Source organism: Heterodontus francisci, chromosome 4 (assembly GCF_036365525.1).
Source record: "Heterodontus francisci isolate sHetFra1 chromosome 4, sHetFra1.hap1, whole genome shotgun sequence".
NCBI classification, from domain to species: domain Eukaryota; kingdom Metazoa; phylum Chordata; class Chondrichthyes; order Heterodontiformes; family Heterodontidae; genus Heterodontus; species Heterodontus francisci.
Genome location: NC_090374.1, coordinates 74,879,783 through 74,899,439, shown reverse-complemented (window position 1 = coordinate 74,899,439; position 19,657 = coordinate 74,879,783). Strand labels below are relative to the sequence as shown.

The following is a 19,657-nucleotide window of genomic DNA, read 5'->3' as shown; positions in this document are numbered from 1 at the left end:
CTTGTATTGAAACATGCTCAGAAGAAAGAACACACAATACATTTAGAATGAACAAGTATTTTGATGCCTTCACAAGTAGCATGAATGGAAGTCCAAAATACTGATCTTCCATGCAAGATGCACAGTTAACAATTATGGCATCTTGGTCTTCAATAAATCTGATTTCAATTTTCATATTTATTTCACCATTCAGAATGCTTCTTAAGTTACTTGACATTGGATTTTAATAAGCCTTTAACAAGTGCTTTTTTGCAGGGTGGGGGTGGGGAGGTGGGTGCAGTTGTCAATTAATTTTTGTAAGTGTATTTTATGACAAGAAGACTTAGAGTAGTGATAAAAATGGAAGAAAACCCCATTACTGCTCCCTACTATTGCTGCTCATTATATTTACAAAAATAAACAAAGAAGAAATAGCATTTTAGACACAGTAAAAAAAAAATCTACTCATCCCTCAGTATCTTGGAGATCAAACAGTAGGAAATAGTTCATAGAGTAAATGAACAAAGGAGGTTTACTTACTGGTATAAAGAAAATATTAAAAAGGAAATAATTGGGGGGGGTGGGGAAGTAATTCAATTCAAAGTACTCCAGCCACATACACAGGGGAGTTAGGAAAGTGCTTCAGTAGATACCATGGTTTGAACGGCTGCACAACAATCCTTACCAGAATCCAGTAATGCACTCTACTCTCACCTGTAAAATACCAAGAACAAATCCCTTGCATGTGCTTTTTTGCTACCTGTGCAAAGACAAATACAAAGCAAAAAAAAACTTACTTGGTCTTGATCAGCATGGCTAAAGGCTCATTTTTCCCACCAAGTAACCGTTGTTTATTGCAATATAAATCAACCAAAGAAACCTCTTCAATCAACATTGGATGCAGTGTAATGCCACCTTCAGACTCTCCACTTCCCTATAAACTGTAGTCCTTGAACAATCCAAGATTCAAACATCTTTTTCTAATTCAAACAACACAAAGCAAGACACTCAGTACATCTTTCAACTCTCCCCACTTCCTTTGAACCTTGACCTTTTATGCTCAGCTGGCTGGGAAAGTCTGCTCCCCCTCCAGGTGCAATTGCCTTTAAAAAGCCAAGTTCATTCAGTGATTATACCCTTACTCTGGGATCAGGGCCCTCCCTAATTGGCCTGTCGCTGACTTATTGGCCCTCAATCACCCTGTCACAATGGATAGAAATGATTAATATTCCTACCAATCAACACAGAATGCACAGGATGCAATGACTGACATTCCCTCCAATAAATCTTTACTCTTGAAAGACAATCTAATAAAAACATCAAATTCTTCCTTCACCAAAATGACATGTTATGCAGACGTCAAACTTTATTGCCAGACGGCTTAAATTTTCAACACTTATATGTCATCCAATGTCAGATTGTTCTTGCTTAAAATCATGTCACTGTATGTCAGGTAATATTATGTAAATTCCTATTGCTAGCATCATTGGCATAAGTAAAGCAGTTCCAATGTGGCAAAAAGTTTCGATTTATAATTTTATATATCTGGGTATGATGTTGCGCCACATGAATAATATGCCATTTTCTCTCAGTAGTTGTCCTCATTTTGGTATAATTGGAAATAGAATTTTTTTTCTCTTTGTAATCATTTTTACCGGCATACAAATAGGTGAGAAAACACCATCAGGCTGTCCCTTTCCAAGCAATACAACCACATGTGACACCCATCCTGACAGCTAGTAATGCTAACTCTTGGCCAGTGTCCAGTTCCAAGAAAAGGTTCTTCCCCAATTCGAATGCAACAGAACAAACTCCAGAAAAACGTGGTTGCTCATGTTGCATCACTAGATCTAGTGTTTGGGCTAATACCGAGCAGCATTCTGGAATCCAGTTTATTTATTCCCCTGAAGATCTTAAATATTTTAATAAGGTCAACTTTAAGCCACATTTTTTCAATGTAGACATTTCTAGTGCCCTTGTTCTTTTTTGTAGCTTAGGCACCTAATTCCATATCAGCTTAGTTGCCCTTCTTTGTAATTCCTCCAAGACAGAATGTCCCACTGTGATATCTGGTATGTAGTACTGTACACAGGTTTCTAGATGGGATTGGATCATTGCATTGTACAAGGTAACGATCACTCCCGGAACTTTCTGCTCCAACTCTCAAAATAACTTACTAAGATTCTGTTTTCCTTTTTCACTATCACTGCACATTGTGCTGATGGTTTAAGGGCAGTTTGTGTTAAAGCTCCCTTATTTTACATATTTTCTGTAGATTTTTCTCTCTTATTTTGTATTCCAACACCATTCACTCTTTGCCCTAATGCGCCAACTTATTTAAGTCCCTCTGTAACAGGTTCACTTGTTCCCTATTAATTACATCTCCTCCCAATTGGTATCATTAGCAGACTTGGAGAGCTTTGTTACAGTCCCTTCCTCCAGATTATTAATGTACGAGAATCCTAGCTAGTTGTCCCTATCTATATACTGCATTTTTACAATTATGCTTTGCATCCTCTAATTCAGTCAATAAGTTATCCAGTTCAAAAGTTTGTCTACTATTCTGTGCCTTTCTACCTTGTAATCTATTTTGTACTGCTTTATCAAAGTGGCAGCCTTGGATCAGTGGTAGCTCTCTTGCAGCTGACTCAGAAGGTTATGGGTTCACTCCAAAGACTTGAGTCTCGCTTCAGAGACTTGAGCAAATAAACTAGACTGACATTTCAATGTACAACTGAGAGAGTGCTGTACAGTTGGAGGTGTTGTTTCTCGGATGAGATGTTAAACACGGGTCCCATTTGCTTTCTCGGGTGGAAGTAAAATATCCCAAGGCACTATTGGAAGAAAAGCAGGAAGGTTTTCCCTTTATCCATCAACCAACCTGACTAAAATCAGATTATTTTCCAGCAAGGAGCCTCTTTCACCTGGAGCACATGGCTGTGCTTCCCACAAATTACTGTCCATTAAAATTTAGAAAGTCAGTCCTCAGATGTCTTGACATCTTCAATTTCAAAAATAGAAAATTAGTTGGGAAGCTATTAATTGCTAGTACAATATTGTACTCGCAAAATGAAAATGAGAGGACATGAGTACACTCTTCGAAAGCCTCATGAGGGGCTAAAGGTTCAAACAGCATTTCCTCAAGAGCAATGGATGTACACAGTAGACTCCCATCAAAAGCAGAAATGGGGTGTTGATTAACTCCTGTAAAAACAAGCTGGATAAATATCTGGTTGAGAATGGATTGGAAAGTGATCTGGATAATTGAACAGAACAACAAATAAATACTCCATATAACACAACTGTGTTGTTGGGACTGTGGAGATGTCTGTGGATAAGACCAGTTCAGTTAAATAATGTAAATTGTCGTGCTTCATAATCTGGAGTTTTGAACTTGATTGCCTTTGAGTTTAAGAATAAACCTCTCAGACCTTTATTCTCTTGGAGGTTTTGCCTGTGGTTATTCACTCAGCAGATTAAATTGGGTAGACTCAGAACAGTGTAAGTTGTATATAGTCTGGTGAAAGCATAGATTCAATGGACCAAATAGCTTTGGCCTTTTTTCTGTTTTCTTACATTCATAACAGCGATCATTCCATATACAGATCTGTGGAACAGCAAATTGGTGTAGAATGAATTGTGTCAAGTATTATTGTGTCGGGAGAAAGTAGACTGTGCATTGTGTTTGTCGCACGGTTACAGTCTCTGCCTTTGGACACTCCTGCCTGTTTGTGCAAATGGAATCAGTGTGACACCCAAAGTGACCAATTATGCATCTGATGGAAACTGCATTTCACCTCCTGCTCTCTTGACCCTATTCCCACAAAACTGATGTCTACCCAGCTTCCCTTCCTGGCTGTTATGTCAGCTGATATTGTTAATGGTTCTCTCCTTTCTCCTTCAAATCTGCTGTCATCACCCCTCCTCTCCACAAATTAACCCTTAACCCCTCCGTCCTTGCAAACTACTGCCCCATCTCCAACCTCCCGTTCCTCTCCATAATCCTTGAATGTGCTGTCACATCCAAAATCCATGCCCATCTTTCCCAGAATTCCATGTTTGAATTCCTCCAATTAGGTTTCTGCCCTTGCTACAGTAGCCAAACAGCTCTTATCAAAGTCACAAATGACACCCTATGTGACTATGACAAAGGTAAACCATCCCTCCCTATCCTTCCAAACCTGGATGCAGCCTTTGATACAGTTGACTACACTATCCTCGTCCCACGCTTCTCCATCGTTGTCCAGCTTGGTGGGACTGCAATTGCCTAATTCCATTCTTATCTATCCAGTCGTAACCTGAGAATCACTTGCAAAGGTTTCTCTTCCTGCTCCCATATCATTAACGCTGGTGTTCCCCAAGGATCTATCCTTAGACCCATTCTATTTCTCATCTACATTCTGCCCCTTGATGACGTCATCTGAAAGCACATCTTTAGTTTTTTTTTTATTCATCCATGGGATGTGGGTGACGCTGGCTAGGCCAGCATTCATTGCCCATCCCTAATTGCCCTTGAGAAGGTGGTGGTGAGCTGCCTTCTTGAACCGCTGCAGTCCATTTCGGGTAGGTATACCCACAGTGCTGTTAGGAAGGGAGTTCCAGGATTTTGACTCAGCGACAGTGAAAGAACGGCGATATAGTTCCAAGTCAGGATGGTGTGTGACTTGGAGGGGAACTTGCAGGTGGTGGTGTTCCCATGTATTTGCTGCCCTTGTCCTTCTAGTTGGTAGAGGTTGCGGGTTTGGAAGGTGTTGTCTAAGGAGCCTTGGTGCATTGCTGCAGTGCATCTTGTAGATGGTACACACTGCTGCCACTGTGCGTCGGTGGTGGAGGGAGTGAATGTTTGTAGATGGGGTGCCAATCAAGCGGGCTGCTTTGTCCTGGATGGTGTCAAGCTTCTTGAGTGTTGTTGGAGCTGCACCCATCCAGGCAAGTGGAGAGTATTCCATTACACTCCTGACTTGTGTCTTGTAGATGGTGGACAGGCTTTGGGGAGTCAGGAGGTGAGTTACTCGCCTCAGGATTCCCTGCCTCAGACCTGCTGTTGTAGCCACAGTATTTATATGGCTACTCCAGTTCAGTTTCTGCTCAATGGTAACCCCTAGGATGTTGATAGTGGGGGATGCAGCAATGGTAATGCCCTTGAATGTCAAGGGTAGATGGTTAGATTCTCTCTTGTTGGAGATGTTCATTGCCTGGCACTTGTGTGGCGCAAATGTTATTTGCCACTTATCAGCCTAAGCCTGGATGTTGTCCAGGTCTTGCTGCATTTCTACACGGACTGCTTCAGTATCTGAGGAGTCACGAATGGTGCTGAACATTGTGCAATCATCCGCGAACATCCCCACTTCTGACCTTATGATTGAAGGAAGGTCATTGATGAAGCAGTTTCCACATTTATGCTGCCAACACTTAGCTCTACCTCGCCACCACCTCTCTCAGCTCCTCCATTATTTCTAAATTGTCAGACTGCTTCTCTGATATGTATTGGATGAGCAGAAATTTCCTTCAACTAAATATTGGGAAGACAGAAGCCATTGTCTTCAGTCCCTGCCACAAACTCTGTGGCCTAGCTACCGATTCCATCCCTCTCCCTGGCAACTGTCTGAGGCTCAACCAGAGTGTTCACATTCTCAATGTCATAGCTGACCCCAAAATGAGTTTCTGACTACATAGCCACACCATCACTAAGACCGCCTATTTCCACCTCTATTGCATTGCCCACCTGTGCCTCAGCTCATATGCTGCTGAAACCCTCATCTATGCCTTTGTTACCTTTAGACTTGACTATTCCAGTGCACTCCTGGCTGGCCTCCCACGTTGCACCCGCTATAAATTTGATGTCATCCAAAGTTCTGCTGCCCGTGTTCTAACACGCACCAAGTCCCATGCACCCATTACAACTGTCTGCTCTGATTTACATCGGCCCCTGGTTAAGCAATGCCTCGATTTTAAAATGCTCATCTTTGTTTTAAAACCCCTCCATGGCTTTGTGCCTCCCTATACTAAGTAATCTCCTGAAGCCCTGCAACCCTCCAAGATTTTTGCTTCCTCAAATTCTGGTCTCGTGAGCTACCCTTTAATCATTCCACCATTGATGCCCTTGCTTCAGCTGCTGAGGCCCTAAGCTCTGGAATTCCCTCCTTAAACCCCTTTCCTTCTGTTCCTCTCTTTCCCCCTTTAAGATGTTCCTTAAAACCTACCTCTTTAACAAAGCTTTTGGTCATCTGCCCTAAAATCTCCTTTTGTGGTTTTTGTCAAATTTTGTTCAGAGTCATTGGGCCAGATGTTTAAAGCCTGCTGGGGCAGGAGCAGGTGCCTGCGCAATTTGAATATCGCGTGCCTGGAGGTTGGCACTGGGTCCCACCGCCTCTGGAACACAAAGCCATTTTAAAGGTATGCCACGAGGGAAGGAATGGCAACTCCCCACACCTCCAATTAAATGCCGGTTGAGTTCCTTGAGGAGCTCATTAACAAGCTTGTCGGCAGCAGTTTTAAATTTTCAAAGGAAGGTAACGGGGAAAACGCTATGTCTAGAACATGGCAGGATGTACAAATCGTGAATACTACGGGAGGCCATGAGGGATATGTGAAGGGCTGACTAACATAATGCAGAGACAAAAAATAAAGCTCAGCTACTCCAAAAGTGCCACAGTGTAGCCATTGCTGGAGCTGTAAAACTTGCTTTTCTCAGTGGTGTGTGGCAGGAATCCGAAGAAGGACGTGAGGCTGCTGGCATCACTTGGGCAGCTGGGGTTGGCAGGGGAAGACCTAGTGAATGAACAAAGCCCAGCTGAGGGAGTTCAGATGGGAACTGGCTACTCTTGACATTGGACAGAGCAGCCAGGATGGGCTTCAGCAGATGCAAACTCCTGGACAGCAGGAGGCCAAAGGAGCACAGCGGGGGACTGCAAAGGGAAGAAGGCATTACCCTAAACATCAGGCCTACCGCCCAGGAGTCAGCTACCTGCAAATGACAGGTAGATGGTCTCAGCCCTTTGTGTTCTGATCCACAATGACCTGAGACTTCATAGTCCCCATGGCAGTCATCAAGTTCACCGTCGCCCTAAATTTCTATGCAACTGCTCATTCCAGGGATCAGCTGTGGACCTAGTGGCATCTCGCAGTCAACAGTTTATCACGCCAACAGGCAAGTTACGGATGCCATCATGGTGCTTACAGAGTTGGTGCCAAAATGAACCGGGTGCTGCTGGCCACTCACCTTACCAGACCACGAGATCATTGAACATTTTCTGCACTGGACCCATGTCCTTGGCGTGGATGCCTGGCTGCTGACCTCTGTGGCCACCTCCAATCGTGCCCTCTTGGTTTCGCTAGGCGGATTCCTCCTTTCTGAGGCCGGGAAGAACAGCTCTCTCTTCTCTGACACTGCATCAATGAGTGCCTCCAGGGAGGCATCAGAGAAGCAGGGTGCCGACAGAGGCCTTCTGATCTCCCTGGTGCTGCATTACTGAAGGCGATAGCAAGCCCAGTCATGGTTGCTATTAGAATGGACCTCAATGATGTGTTCCCACCTCCCGAATGCTTCCAGTGCTTCTAAGTGGGTGCCGGACTCACACCCAGGCTAATCAGTGACATTGCTTTTAAAAATAGCACTGTGTCAGCGATGCTGACATGGCGCGGGGGTGGGACCCGGATATGTTTCAGGTGGTGGTTTCCCATCTCTGGAATGAAAATTCAGCCCATAGAATCATAGAATCATTACAGCGCAGAAGGTGACTATTCAGCCCATCGAGTCCATCCCGGCACTCTGCAGAGCAATCCAGTCAGTCCCATTCCCCCACTCTTCTCTCAGCAAGTTTATTTTTCTCAAGTGCCTATCCAATTTCTCTTTGAAATCATTGATTGTCTCTGCTTCCACCACCCTCATAGGCATCGCGTTTCAGGCCATTACCACTTGCTGCGTATAAAAGTTCTTTCTCACATTCCCCCTATGTATGTTGCCCAAAACCTTAAATCTGTGTCCCCTTGTCCTTGTATCATCAGCTAATGGAAACAACTTTTCTTTGTCTACCTTAGCTAAACCTGTCATAATCTTGTACACTTCTATCAGATCTGCCCTCAACCTCCTTTGCTCCATGGAGAACTACCCCAGCTTCTCCAACCTAACCTGGTAGCTAAATCCATTCATCCCTGAAATCATTCTGGTAAATCTCCTCTGCACCCTCTCAAGAACCTTCACATCCTTCCGAAATGTAGTGACCAGAACTAAATGCAATATTTTAGTTGTGGTTTAGCTAGAGCATTATGGTTCAGCATAACTTCCCTGCTTTTGTACTCAATACTGCTATTTATGAAACCCAGGATCCGATATGCTTCGTTAACTGCTCTCTTATTATGTCCTGCCACCTTCAAAATCTATGCACATGAACTCCCAGGTCCCTGCATACTCTTTAGAACTGTGCCCTTAAGTGCATATTGCCTTCTCCTATCCCTTCTGCCAAAATGCATCACCTCACACTTCTCTGTATTAAATTCCAATTGACACTTATCTGCCCATTCTGCTAGCCTATCCATGTCCTGTTGCAGTTGATTGGTATAATCCTCACTGTTAGCCACACCTCCAAGTTTAGTATCATTGGGAAATTTTGAAATTTTACTCCATATATAATAAAATCAAAAAAGCAGTGGTCCTTGCATTGAGAATGGGCAAACACCACTATCTAACATCTTCCAGTCTGAAAAACAACCATTTACCATGACTCTCATTTTTCTGTCCTTAAGCCAAATTTTTATCCAAGCTGACACTAACCCTCCTATTCCATGAACCTCAATTTTGTTAACCAGCCTTTTATGTGACACTTTTTCAAACACTTTCTTAAAACCCATATAGACAACATCTATTGCATTCCCTTCATAATCCTTCTTTGTTACTTCATCCAAAAATTCAATTAGTTTAGTCAAACATGATCTGCCTTTACAACTTCATGCTGGTTCTCCTTAATTAACTCAAATTTCTCCAAGTTTTTTCCCTGATTATTGTTTCTAAAACCTTACCCACTATTGATGTTAAACTGACCAGCCTATAGTAACTAGGTATGTCCTTACACCCTTTCTTGATATCACTCCTGTGAAGTGTCTTGGGACAACGTTAAAGACACTATATAAATAAAAGTTGTTGTTTTGTTGAATTCTGTGAATTTACTTTATTCCCATGATGCATAAGTCATGTGATATCTTCCAAATATCAGCTTGATTTTCAGGAGATAAGGTGAAGTTGATGTGAGGCACCTCGCCACAGTTGGGAATTAAAATCAGATTGCAAGTAATCCTGAGCTTGTCCTATGTCCTTTTATGTCAGGTGCCTGAATAACACTGGCAAAATATGATGTCTTCTTTCAGTTGTCTAGAGAATTAAGCAATAACCCACGCTACTCATTTTAATGATTTTAAATTGCATGGATGTTCAGTATAGTAGCTGTAAATTCAGTCACTATCTGTAGTCTTATCGAAGAACTGCTAAGTATACTACCTTTTATGGTTAATTTCTATAACCATTGATGTGGATCCATTGCTAAAAATGTAAGTGTATTACAGTCTGTTTGGAATGCAAGTATGCCCAGAGCACTTGCATTGCTAATTGGCTAAAACCCTTACTTAACAAGTGTGTCTTTGGACGAACAACTTATCTCATTGACAAAATCCAGGTGAAAATCTACTTAAACAAAAGATTTGAAATGAGCCGTCACTTCAAGTGTTGTATCTTTGTAAACTTCAATCAAGCACTTCATTATGTTGTGTGACTTTGATGTTATTATGATGGAATGAATTCACCACCACTGGCTGCAATGGTACAGTTTCCACTGCAACGATTGCAGCTATCCAGACAGGATGTCAGATATGTCACAGTTCATGTTATTGATGAATACTGACATTCAAATATTATAAGATAATTAGGCAACTTGGTGTGCGGTGATACAGTGCTTACAAACACTAGTATGCTGTGCCAAGATATGGTGGGACATTGATTGCTATACAGTAAAGTTTTGTCTCAGTTTGGCTTTGTGGGAGGTACAGAAAGGGATGGAAAATCAGGAGAGCCAGTCAGGCAATTTTTATCTCCCAGCAGCCAGTTACAGAGTACCATTGGCGGAGGTTTGCAGGCAGGGTGTCTGTTGGTTCTTTCAAGCAAGGACAATGCATAACAGAGGGAATTGTATAAATAAATAAAAATAAATTGTTCATGATTATCCATCCTTTAACACATCAAAGTTATTTAATTACATGAACATATTGTGACTTTTTCAGATTCCCTACAAGTACTTTGATATTAGAACCAGAATTGCCACCCATGCCCACTTCTTCTTAATCACTGCACGTGCATCAGCAATGGGAGAGTTTCAGTGTATAAAGACTGGTTTATGTGCACTGTGGTGAAGTATATGGATAAACTACCACTGATTCTGATAAAGTTAAGACAGCCACCCCATTTTGGCATCACCAGATTTCAACAACAAAAAACATTCTCAGAATCACAGAATCGTTACCGTGCAGGAGACGGCCATTTGGCCCATCATGTCTGCACCAGCTCTCTGAAAGAGCAGTTTATTCAGTTTCATTCCTCCGCCTTCTCACCGTAACCCTGCACATTCTTCCTTTTCATAAAACTGTCTAATTCCCTTTTGAATGCTTCAATTGAACCTGCCTCCACCACACTCTCAGGCAGCACATTCCAGGACCTTAGCCACTCTCTGCGTGAAAAGGTTTTTCCTCATGTCATTTTTTCTTCTCTTACCAAATACTTTAAATCTGTGCCTTCTTGTTCTCGATCATTTCACAACTGGGAACAGTTTCTCTCTATCTACTCTGTACTGACCCCTCACGATTTTGAATACCTCTATCAAATCACCTCTCAGCCTTCTCTTCTCCAAGGAAAACAGTCCTAACTTCTCCAATCTATCTTTATAACTGAAGTTACTCATCCCTGGAACCATTCTCGTGACTCCCAGGTACGACAGTTGACAGTTAGGGCCTTCATGTCATGCTTGCAAGCAACACTGCTTACGTTATCCTGAGAGTTCTTTCACGCATTCAGAAAATATCTTGCCATTTTATTTTTTTTAATAATATTTACTTACAACTTTCTTTCACAGAGTATTGCGCGCTTCCACTTCAACTAGTAAGCAGGTATGGGGGAGACACGGAATTGATAAGGATTTCCCCGACCCAGTCTTACACGGAATTATGTAGAATTTACAGCAGAGAAACAGGCTATTCAGTGCAAATGGTCTATGCTCTTGTTTATGCTCCATGTTAACCTCCTCACATCCACTTCATCTAACCCTCTTTGCATAATCTTCTATTCCTTTCTTATCTATGTTCTTATCCAGCTTCCCCTGAACGGCATCCATGCCATTTACCTCAACTACTCCATGCATTAGCAGGTTTCACATTCTAACCACTCTCTGGGAATAGAAGTTTCTCCTAAATTTTTTACTGGATTTGTTAGTGACTCTCATATTTCTGGCCCCTGGTTTCCCCCACAAGAAAAAACATCTTCTCTACAATTACCCTGTCAAACCCTTTCATAATTTTAAAGACATCTATTAGGTCACCCCTCAGCTTTATTTTTTCTAGAAAAAAGCCAATTCAGCCTTTCCTGATAAGTATATTCTCTCAGTTCTAATATCATTCCAGTAAACCTTTTTTGCACCTTCTCCAGTGCCTCGGTATCTTTTGATAATATGAAGACCAGAACTGTTCACAGTATTCCAAATGTGGTCTAATCAAGGTTTAACATAACTTCCCTGCTTCTCAATTCTGTGTCTCTAAAGATGAACATCAGTGCCTTGTTTGCATTTTTATGACCTTGTTACTTTGCAATGCTATTGATAATTATTTCCGAATGTACACTGCATGATCTTTTTGCTCTTGCAGCCCATTTAAGGCTCTTGTTTTTCCAAAGAGTATATGGCTTCCTTATTCCTCCTACCAAAATGCACCACCACACATCATTCTGCAAGTTTATTAATGTCTTCTATTTTGTTGCAGTCTTCCTCAGTATTAACTGGACCCTCCAATTTGGAGTCATCCGCAAGTTTTGAAATTGCACTTCTGATTTTCAGTCTAAATTTATGTAAATGGTGAATAACAAGCACTGATCCCTATGGAACACCACTTTGCACCTTGTGCCAGTCTGAATCTTATAGCTGGAAGAAATTAGTTAACTTCTGTTTATGGGCACATAACTCAGGATGCACATACTATATACACCCAAACTTGTTAGTCTGAGAATCGCCCAAAATTGGTCCTTAGGTCTCATTGCTATGACCAATGCAATTGTACCTGGAAAAAACCTAGGAAACCTTCAGTGTAGAATTCTGTTCTGTTTGTACAATGGCAAAAATACAGTTGTCTATCGAATAAGTAACGAAAGCTTGAACCTGACTTAATCACCTCTCAGCAACCCTTAGCACTTCCTTCTCATTGTATCCTGTTAAATATTCTGTTCAAAACATGGCTTGGGCTTGAAGAGGGATAAATTTAAAGTATTTGGTAAGAGAAGCAAAAGTGACATGAGGAAACAGTTTTTCACACAGCGAGTAGTTAAGGTCTGGAATGCGCTGCCTGGGAGTGTGGTGCAGGCAGATTCAATTGAAGCATTCAAAAGGGAAGTAGACTGTTATCTGAAAAGGAAGAATGTGCAGGATTACTGGGAGAAGGCAGAGGAATGGCACTAGGTGAATTGTTCATTCGGAAAGCTGATGCAGCCACGATGGGCCGAATGGCCTCCCTTTGTGCTGTAATAATTCTGTGGTTCTGTGAATTCAGAGTTCATCTATAAAAACATAGGCCATAATTTACTTCAGCAAGTTATCTAATGGCATCTGCCATTAGTCAGGTTTGCCTTTGCACGTTTAGGTTTTAAAATTTTTTTGCTGAAAGCGCGAGCTGATGACGTCACAGTGCAAGAAACTGGGCACCTGGGAACTGAGTGAATGGGGAAAGAAACTGTGTATCTCCTTAACCAATCCAATTGAAGGCTTGTGAAATTAACAGCGCAGCAACTGAGAGGGAAATACAAATTAGAGTGGGTGAATTCAATGTCAAATTAGATACAGAAAGAGAAATAAAGAAAGGGAAATAAAGCTTGGATTAAGTGAGAGAGAAAAAAAGAGACCGAAAGAAAAAAATAAAGAAAATTGGCATTTTTAACATTTTCAACAGCAATTATAACTTGAAGGAATGAGACTCCACATTTGTAATAGTTGATTTTCAGAATCATACAGATTGATTAGCAATAATTAACACATATCACATCATTAAAAGTGTACTTAGACTGGAATGAACAAGACTTAATTTTCTCTTGCCGTGTACTCACAGTACCCTCTTACCTTCCCCTTTCTCACCCTGAATGATCTGTACTTAGCAAAGGACTCAGCTTTATCCCTGTACCCACCTCCCATTTCAATGAAGTTTGCACTTGGCATGACAATGAGCTCTTCTTCCGTCGCCTTTACCTCCGGGCTCCCTTCTTTGGCCAGGAGTCCACCCCCCGACCAACTGACCCATTCTCCTGCCTCCAGTATTCTCCCTGGACCCCTCCCACTGGCTTCGTACCCACTCTTGATCTTTTGATTGAGAACTGTTGGCGTGACATCGACCATCTTAATTTCTCAGGTCCCCTCACTCACGCTAACCTCTCTACCTCTGAACTTGCTACACTCTGTTCTCTCGGGTCTAACTCCGACTGCGGTCAAACCAGCTGACAAAGGTGGTGCTGTTGTGGTCTGGCATATCGACCTCTAGCTTGCAAAGGCTGAGCATCAACTCTCAGACACTTCCTACCTCCCCCTGGACCATGACCCCACCACCAAACATCAAGCCACTGTCTCCAGGGCTGTCGCTGACCTCAGCTCCTCTGGAGATCTTCCTTCTACTGCTTCCCACCTCATAGTCCCGCAACCCCAGACAGCCCACTTCTACCTCCTTCCTAAAATCCACAAACAGGACAGTCCTGGTAGACCCATTGTTTCAGCCTGTTCCTGCCCCACTAAACTTATTTCTTCCTATCTTGATTGTATTTTTTCTCCCCTTGTCCAGTCTGTTCCCACCTACACCTATGACCTTTCTGACACCCTACATCATTTCAACAATTTCCAGTTCCCTGGCCCTAACCGCCTCCTCTTCACTATGGACGTCCAATCTCTCTACACCTCCATCACATCAGGATGGCCTGAGGGCTCTCCACTCCTTCCTTGGGCAGAGGCCCAACCAGTCCCCATCCACCATCACCCTCCTCTGCCTGGCTGAACTTGTTCTCACATTGAACAACCTCTTCTTCAACCCCACTCACTTCCTCCAAATTAAAGGATTTGCGATGGGTACTCGCATGGGTCCTAGTTATGCCTATCTTTTTGTGGGATATGTTGAACATTCCTTGTTCCAGCCCTAGTCAGGCCCCCTCCCCTAACTTTTTTTCTGGTACATTGATGACTGTTTTGCTGCCGTTTCCTGCTCTTGCCCTGAACTGGAAAAGTTCATCAACGTTGCTTCCAGTTTCCACCCTTCTCTTACATTGACATTGTCCATCTCGGACACTTCCCTTCCGTTCCTCGACTTCTCTGTCTCCATCTCTGGTGATAGGCTGTCAACTAATATTCATTATAAGCCCACCGACTCCCACAGCTACCTTGACTACATTTCCTCACATCCTGCCTCCTATAAGGACTCCACTCCATTCGCCCAGTTTCCCCATCTCCGTTGCATCTGTTCTGATGCAACCTTCCACAACAGTGCTTCTGATATGTCTTCCTTTTTCCTCAACCACAGATTCCCCCCTTAAGATTTTTTTATGTGTTTAGGTGGGATGTTGTCTAGCTTTTGACCCACAAGGTACAAACTCTGGTTTCTTAATCAAGATAGAGAGTTTATTATGTACTGCTGGAATATATAAGCATTACTTAACCAACAGCAGTAGTTATACAACAGTATATAGGCTGTCCTCGGCCCTTGCCTTTCGAGCGGCTGTGCTGCAGTCTTCTTTCTTGAGGTATTCTGCTGACTGTAGGGTGTTCTGTTCACTGTTGGTTGGTTTCTTCTTGAATCAGTGCACCCCAAGTTATCCCAGCATCTGCCATTTATGGTTCCCTCCGAGGGCTCCTTCCTTCCATATTAGGTTACAGTCCACCTTAACCCTTTTGATTGGTCAGGAATGACCTCACCTGTACATTGTCTCTTCTTGATTGGTTTATAATACTCAGATTACAACAGATATGACCCTTCCCTCTGTACATTGTCTCTGCAGACAGCTTGATGGCCCAAGTCATTGTCACACAATGGCAAATGTTTGCTGTCTCCATCAACATTCCAGTCTTGAATGGTCTCTGAATATCTTTGTTAGCATTATCATCCTTGTAGGGCCTACAAATCTATCCTTTATTGGAACTGAGTCTGTCTTAATTGAAATGCAGTTATCAAGACATCCAGTCTCATAGCAAAGCCATTTCTGCTATTGTCGTGACAGTAAACACCATTCCCCACCATCTCCCTACTACAGTATACAAACATACATTTCACATTTAACAATATGATTCTAAACACGAAGTCCATAACATAATTCTAATTTAATACATTGATACATATACCAAGTATAACAATTCCCGAACTTAACTGCAGCATCACTTAAAATCATTCTACTTTAAAACATAGCATCTCATGTGAGTTTGTATCAGGTCATAACTTACATAGATTCATCCAACAGATAAAACATGGCAGAGGTTAACCCCTTAGTTCCTACACCCTCACTGTGGTTGACGGGGCCCTCCACCGTGTCCGCCACATTTTCTGCAACTCTGCTCTTATCTCTTCCCCTCCCTCCCAGAATCGCGATAGGGTTCCCCTTGTCCTCACTTTCCACCCCACCAGCCTCCACATCCAAAGGATTATCCTCTGCCATTTCCACCACCTCCATTTTGGTGCCACCACCAAACACTTCTTCCCCTCCCCTCCCTTGTCAGCATTCCAAAGGGACCATTCCCTCTGCATCACCCCCTGGTTCACTCCTCCATCACCTCCGACATCTTGTCCCCTTCCCATGGCACCTTGCCATGCACTCGCAGAAGGTGTAATACCTGCCCTTTTACCTCCTGTTTCCTCACCATCTAACACCTCAAACACTCCTTCCAGCTGAAGCAGCAATTTATTTGTACTTCTTTCAATTTAGTATACTGTATTCGCTGCTCACAATGTGTTCTCCTCTACACTGGGGAGACCAAATGCAAATTGGATGACCGCTTTGTGGAACACCTTCGCTCAGTCCACAAGCATGACCCCAAGCTCCAGTTGCTTGCCATTTTAATTCACCACCCTGCTCTCATACCCACATTTCTGTCCTTGGCCCGCTGCAGTGTTTCACTAAAGCTCAACACAAGCTCGAGGAACAGCACTTCATCTTCTGATAAAGCACTTTACAGCCTGCTGGACTTAACATTGTGTTCAACAATTTTAGACCGGGACCCCCACTTTGATTTATTTAACCATGTGCTCATCTTAAAGTTGTTATTCATGTTTTTGCTTTCAGACAGAGTTGCTCATTATTTTGCCATTAACACTCTCTCTGGACAAATGCTTTGTCCTTTACTACAACTATTACCACTCCCTTTGCCTTTTGTTCCATGACATCTGTTCATTTAATTTCTCCCACCCTCTGGCCTATCACAGATCTTCTATTTATTCTTCTCCCCCCCCCCCCCCCCCACCTCCCCCCGCCTTTCACTTGCTCAAAACCTATTACATTTTCTAACCTATGCCAGTTATGATGAAAGTTCATTGACCTGAAATGTTAACTCTGTTTCTCACTCCACAGATGCTGCCAGACCTTTCTGAGTATTTCCAGCACTTACTGTTTTCATTTCAGGTTCCCAGGATTCGCGATATTTTACTTCTATTAACTTAATTTAACCTGGTGAGTTTAGTTCATATCTACCATGCAACTTCACACCATTCAGTGTATTTCAATGCAGCGAGATGCTGTTTTTCCTAAGCTAATGGCGGAGCTGACGCAACTCAGACAGTAGCTTCTGGATATTCCTATTTAACTGTATATCTGCCCCCACCAAAAGTTGCTGTGCAATCTGAACAAATAATGGTGAGAACTACTAGCCTCACTGTTACTTTACTCACTGTTATTTTAACAAGAAAATCTGGGCCATTATCTCATTGAGCGAGTGGTACGTCTATGGAGACGATGGAAACAGATAGTATCATCCAAATGCAAGCTAGAGAGATTTCTTTCAGAAAATAATTTTTGGGTTACAGTATGAGTAATTTGAAGCATGACATGTAGTGAGTGTAGCAAACTTTGGAGCAACTGGTGAATATAGGCCTATGGTTCCCAAAGCTTTCCACTACTGCAGAATTTCTTTATCTCATATCTGCATTTGTTATAAACTAATTGATGAGATTGATTGCCATGGTTAGTCAACAACTAATTGTATCGTGTGACTACCACGATGCTCGAGGGTGAACTAGATAGACCGTGGTCTTTTCTGGTATCAACTCTTATGTTCCTTAGTTCTCCTTTAATCAATCAACTATCAGTTGTTTGATGCAAACCTATTATTGCAGGATGTGTATATTTTGCTCGAGTCTGTCTATTTGTTGTGACTGTGCCCTTGTTTAATTTCCACCAATTAAATATTGGAAAGGCTGAAGCAATTGCCTTTTGTCCCTCCCGCAAACACCCCTACCAGACCACTGTCTGAGATTTTTTTTTAATTTATTCATTCACAGGATGAGGGTGTCACTGGAAAAGCTAGCCTTTGTTGCTCATCATGAATTGCCTTTGAAAAGGTGCAGGTGAGCTGTCTTCTTGAAGCATTGCAGTCCATGCTGTGAAGGTACTCACAAAATGCTGTTTGGGAGGCAGTTCCAGGATTTTAACCCAGTGTGATGAAGGAATTCATTGTACAGCGAGCTCGCCACTGGTATCAGACCCACCGGCCGTCCATGTCTCCGCTATAAAGACGTCTGCAAACGCGACATGAAATAGTGTGACATTGATCACAAGTCGTGGGAGTCAGTTGCCAGCATTCGCCAGAGCTGGCGGGCAGCCATAAAGACAGGGCTAACTTGTGGTGAGTCGAAGAGACTTAGTAGTTGGCAGGAAAAAAGACAGAGGCGCAAGGGGAGAGCCAACTGTGCAACAGCCCCGACAAACAAATTTCTCTGCAGCACCTGTGGAAGAGCCTTTCACTCCAGAATTGGCCTTTATAGCCACTCCAGGCGCTGCTTCACAAACCACTGACCACCTCCAGGCGCGTATCCATTGTCTCTCGAGATAAGGAGGCCCAAAAGATGAAGGAAGGACAATATATATCCAAGTCAGGATGGTGTTTCACTTGGAGATGGTGATGTTTCCATGCAGTTGCTGCCCTTGACCTTCTAGTTGGTAGAAGTTGTGAGTTTGGAAGGTGCTGTCGAAGAAGCCTTGATAAGTTGATGCAGTGCATCTTTTAGATGGTACACACTGCACCAACAATGCGCCGGCGGTAGGGGGAGTGACTGTGAAGGTGGTGGTTGGATTGCCAATCAAGCAGACTGCTTTGTCTAGGATGGTGTTGAGCTTCTTGAGTGTTGTTGGGGCTGCATTCATCCTGGCAAGTAGACAGTACTCCATTACATGCCTGGCTTCTGCCTTGTAGGTGGTGAAAAGGTTTTGGGAAGTCAGGAGATGAGTTTCTCACTGCAGAAGACCCAGCCTCTGACCTTCTCTTGTAGCCACGGTATTTATGTGACTGGTCCAGATAAGTTTCTGGTTAATGGTGAGCCCCAAGCTGTTGGTAGTGAGGGATTCAATGATGGGAATGTTATTGAATGTCAAAGGATGATGGTTATATGATGGTTTTGCTTTTATATTATTATGGTTATACTCCTGTTGTTAGATGGTCATTGTCTGGCACTTGTGTAGGGTGAATGTTACTTTCCACTTATCAGGTCAAGCCTGAATGTTGTCCAGGTCTTGCTTGCATGTGGGCACAGACTGTTTCATTACCTGAGGAGTAGAAGAATGGAACTGAACACTGTGCAATCATCAGCGAACATCCCCACTTCTGACCTTATGATGGAGGGAAGATCATTAATAAAGCATCTGAAGATGAAGATGATTGGGATCTACTTGTGTAGAACACTGGTTCAGCCTCAGCTGGAGTATTGTGCAGTTCTGGGCCCCACACTTTAGGAAAGATGTGAAGGCATTAGAGAGAGTGCAGAAAAGATTCACAAGAATGGTTCCAGGGATGAGGAACTTCAATTACTTGGATAGATTGGAGAAGTTAGGACTGTTCTCCTTGGAGAAGGGAAGGCTGAGAGGAGATTTGATAGAGGTGTTCAAAATCATCAGGGGTCTGGACATTGGTGGAAGGATCGAAAACAAGAGGGCACAGATTTAAGGTAATTGGCAAAAGAAGCAATAGTGACATGACGAAAAACTCTTTCACGTAACGAGTGGTTAGGATCTGAAATGCAATAGTGGCATGAGGAAAAACTTTTACACATAACGAGTGGTTAGGATCTGAAATGCACTACCTGAGACAGTGTTCACTCGAGGCATACAAGAGGGAATTGGATTGTTATCTGAAAAGGAAGAATGTGCAGGGCTATGGGGAGAAGGCGGGGCAGTGGCACTAGGTAAATCACTCCATCAGAGAGCCAGCGC

At 42.8% G+C, this 19,657-nt stretch overlaps 1 protein-coding gene across 6 annotated transcripts in view; it reads left to right on the top strand.

Annotated features, from left to right (window-relative positions):
- The window catches only part of LOC137369088 (multiple C2 and transmembrane domain-containing protein 1-like), an 834,541-nt gene that overhangs the window by 253,959 nt on the left and 560,925 nt on the right, over nt 1–19,657 (top strand). The window contains exon 1 of one of the 6 annotated variants that reach the window (XM_068029714.1): nt 17,780–17,799. The exons of the other annotated variants lie outside the window; for them this stretch is intronic. The gene's annotated coding sequence lies outside the window, so the exon portion shown is untranslated. Of the gene's footprint in view, nt 1–17,779; nt 17,800–19,657 lie in introns of those variants that run through there. 6 annotated transcript variants of the gene reach the window in all.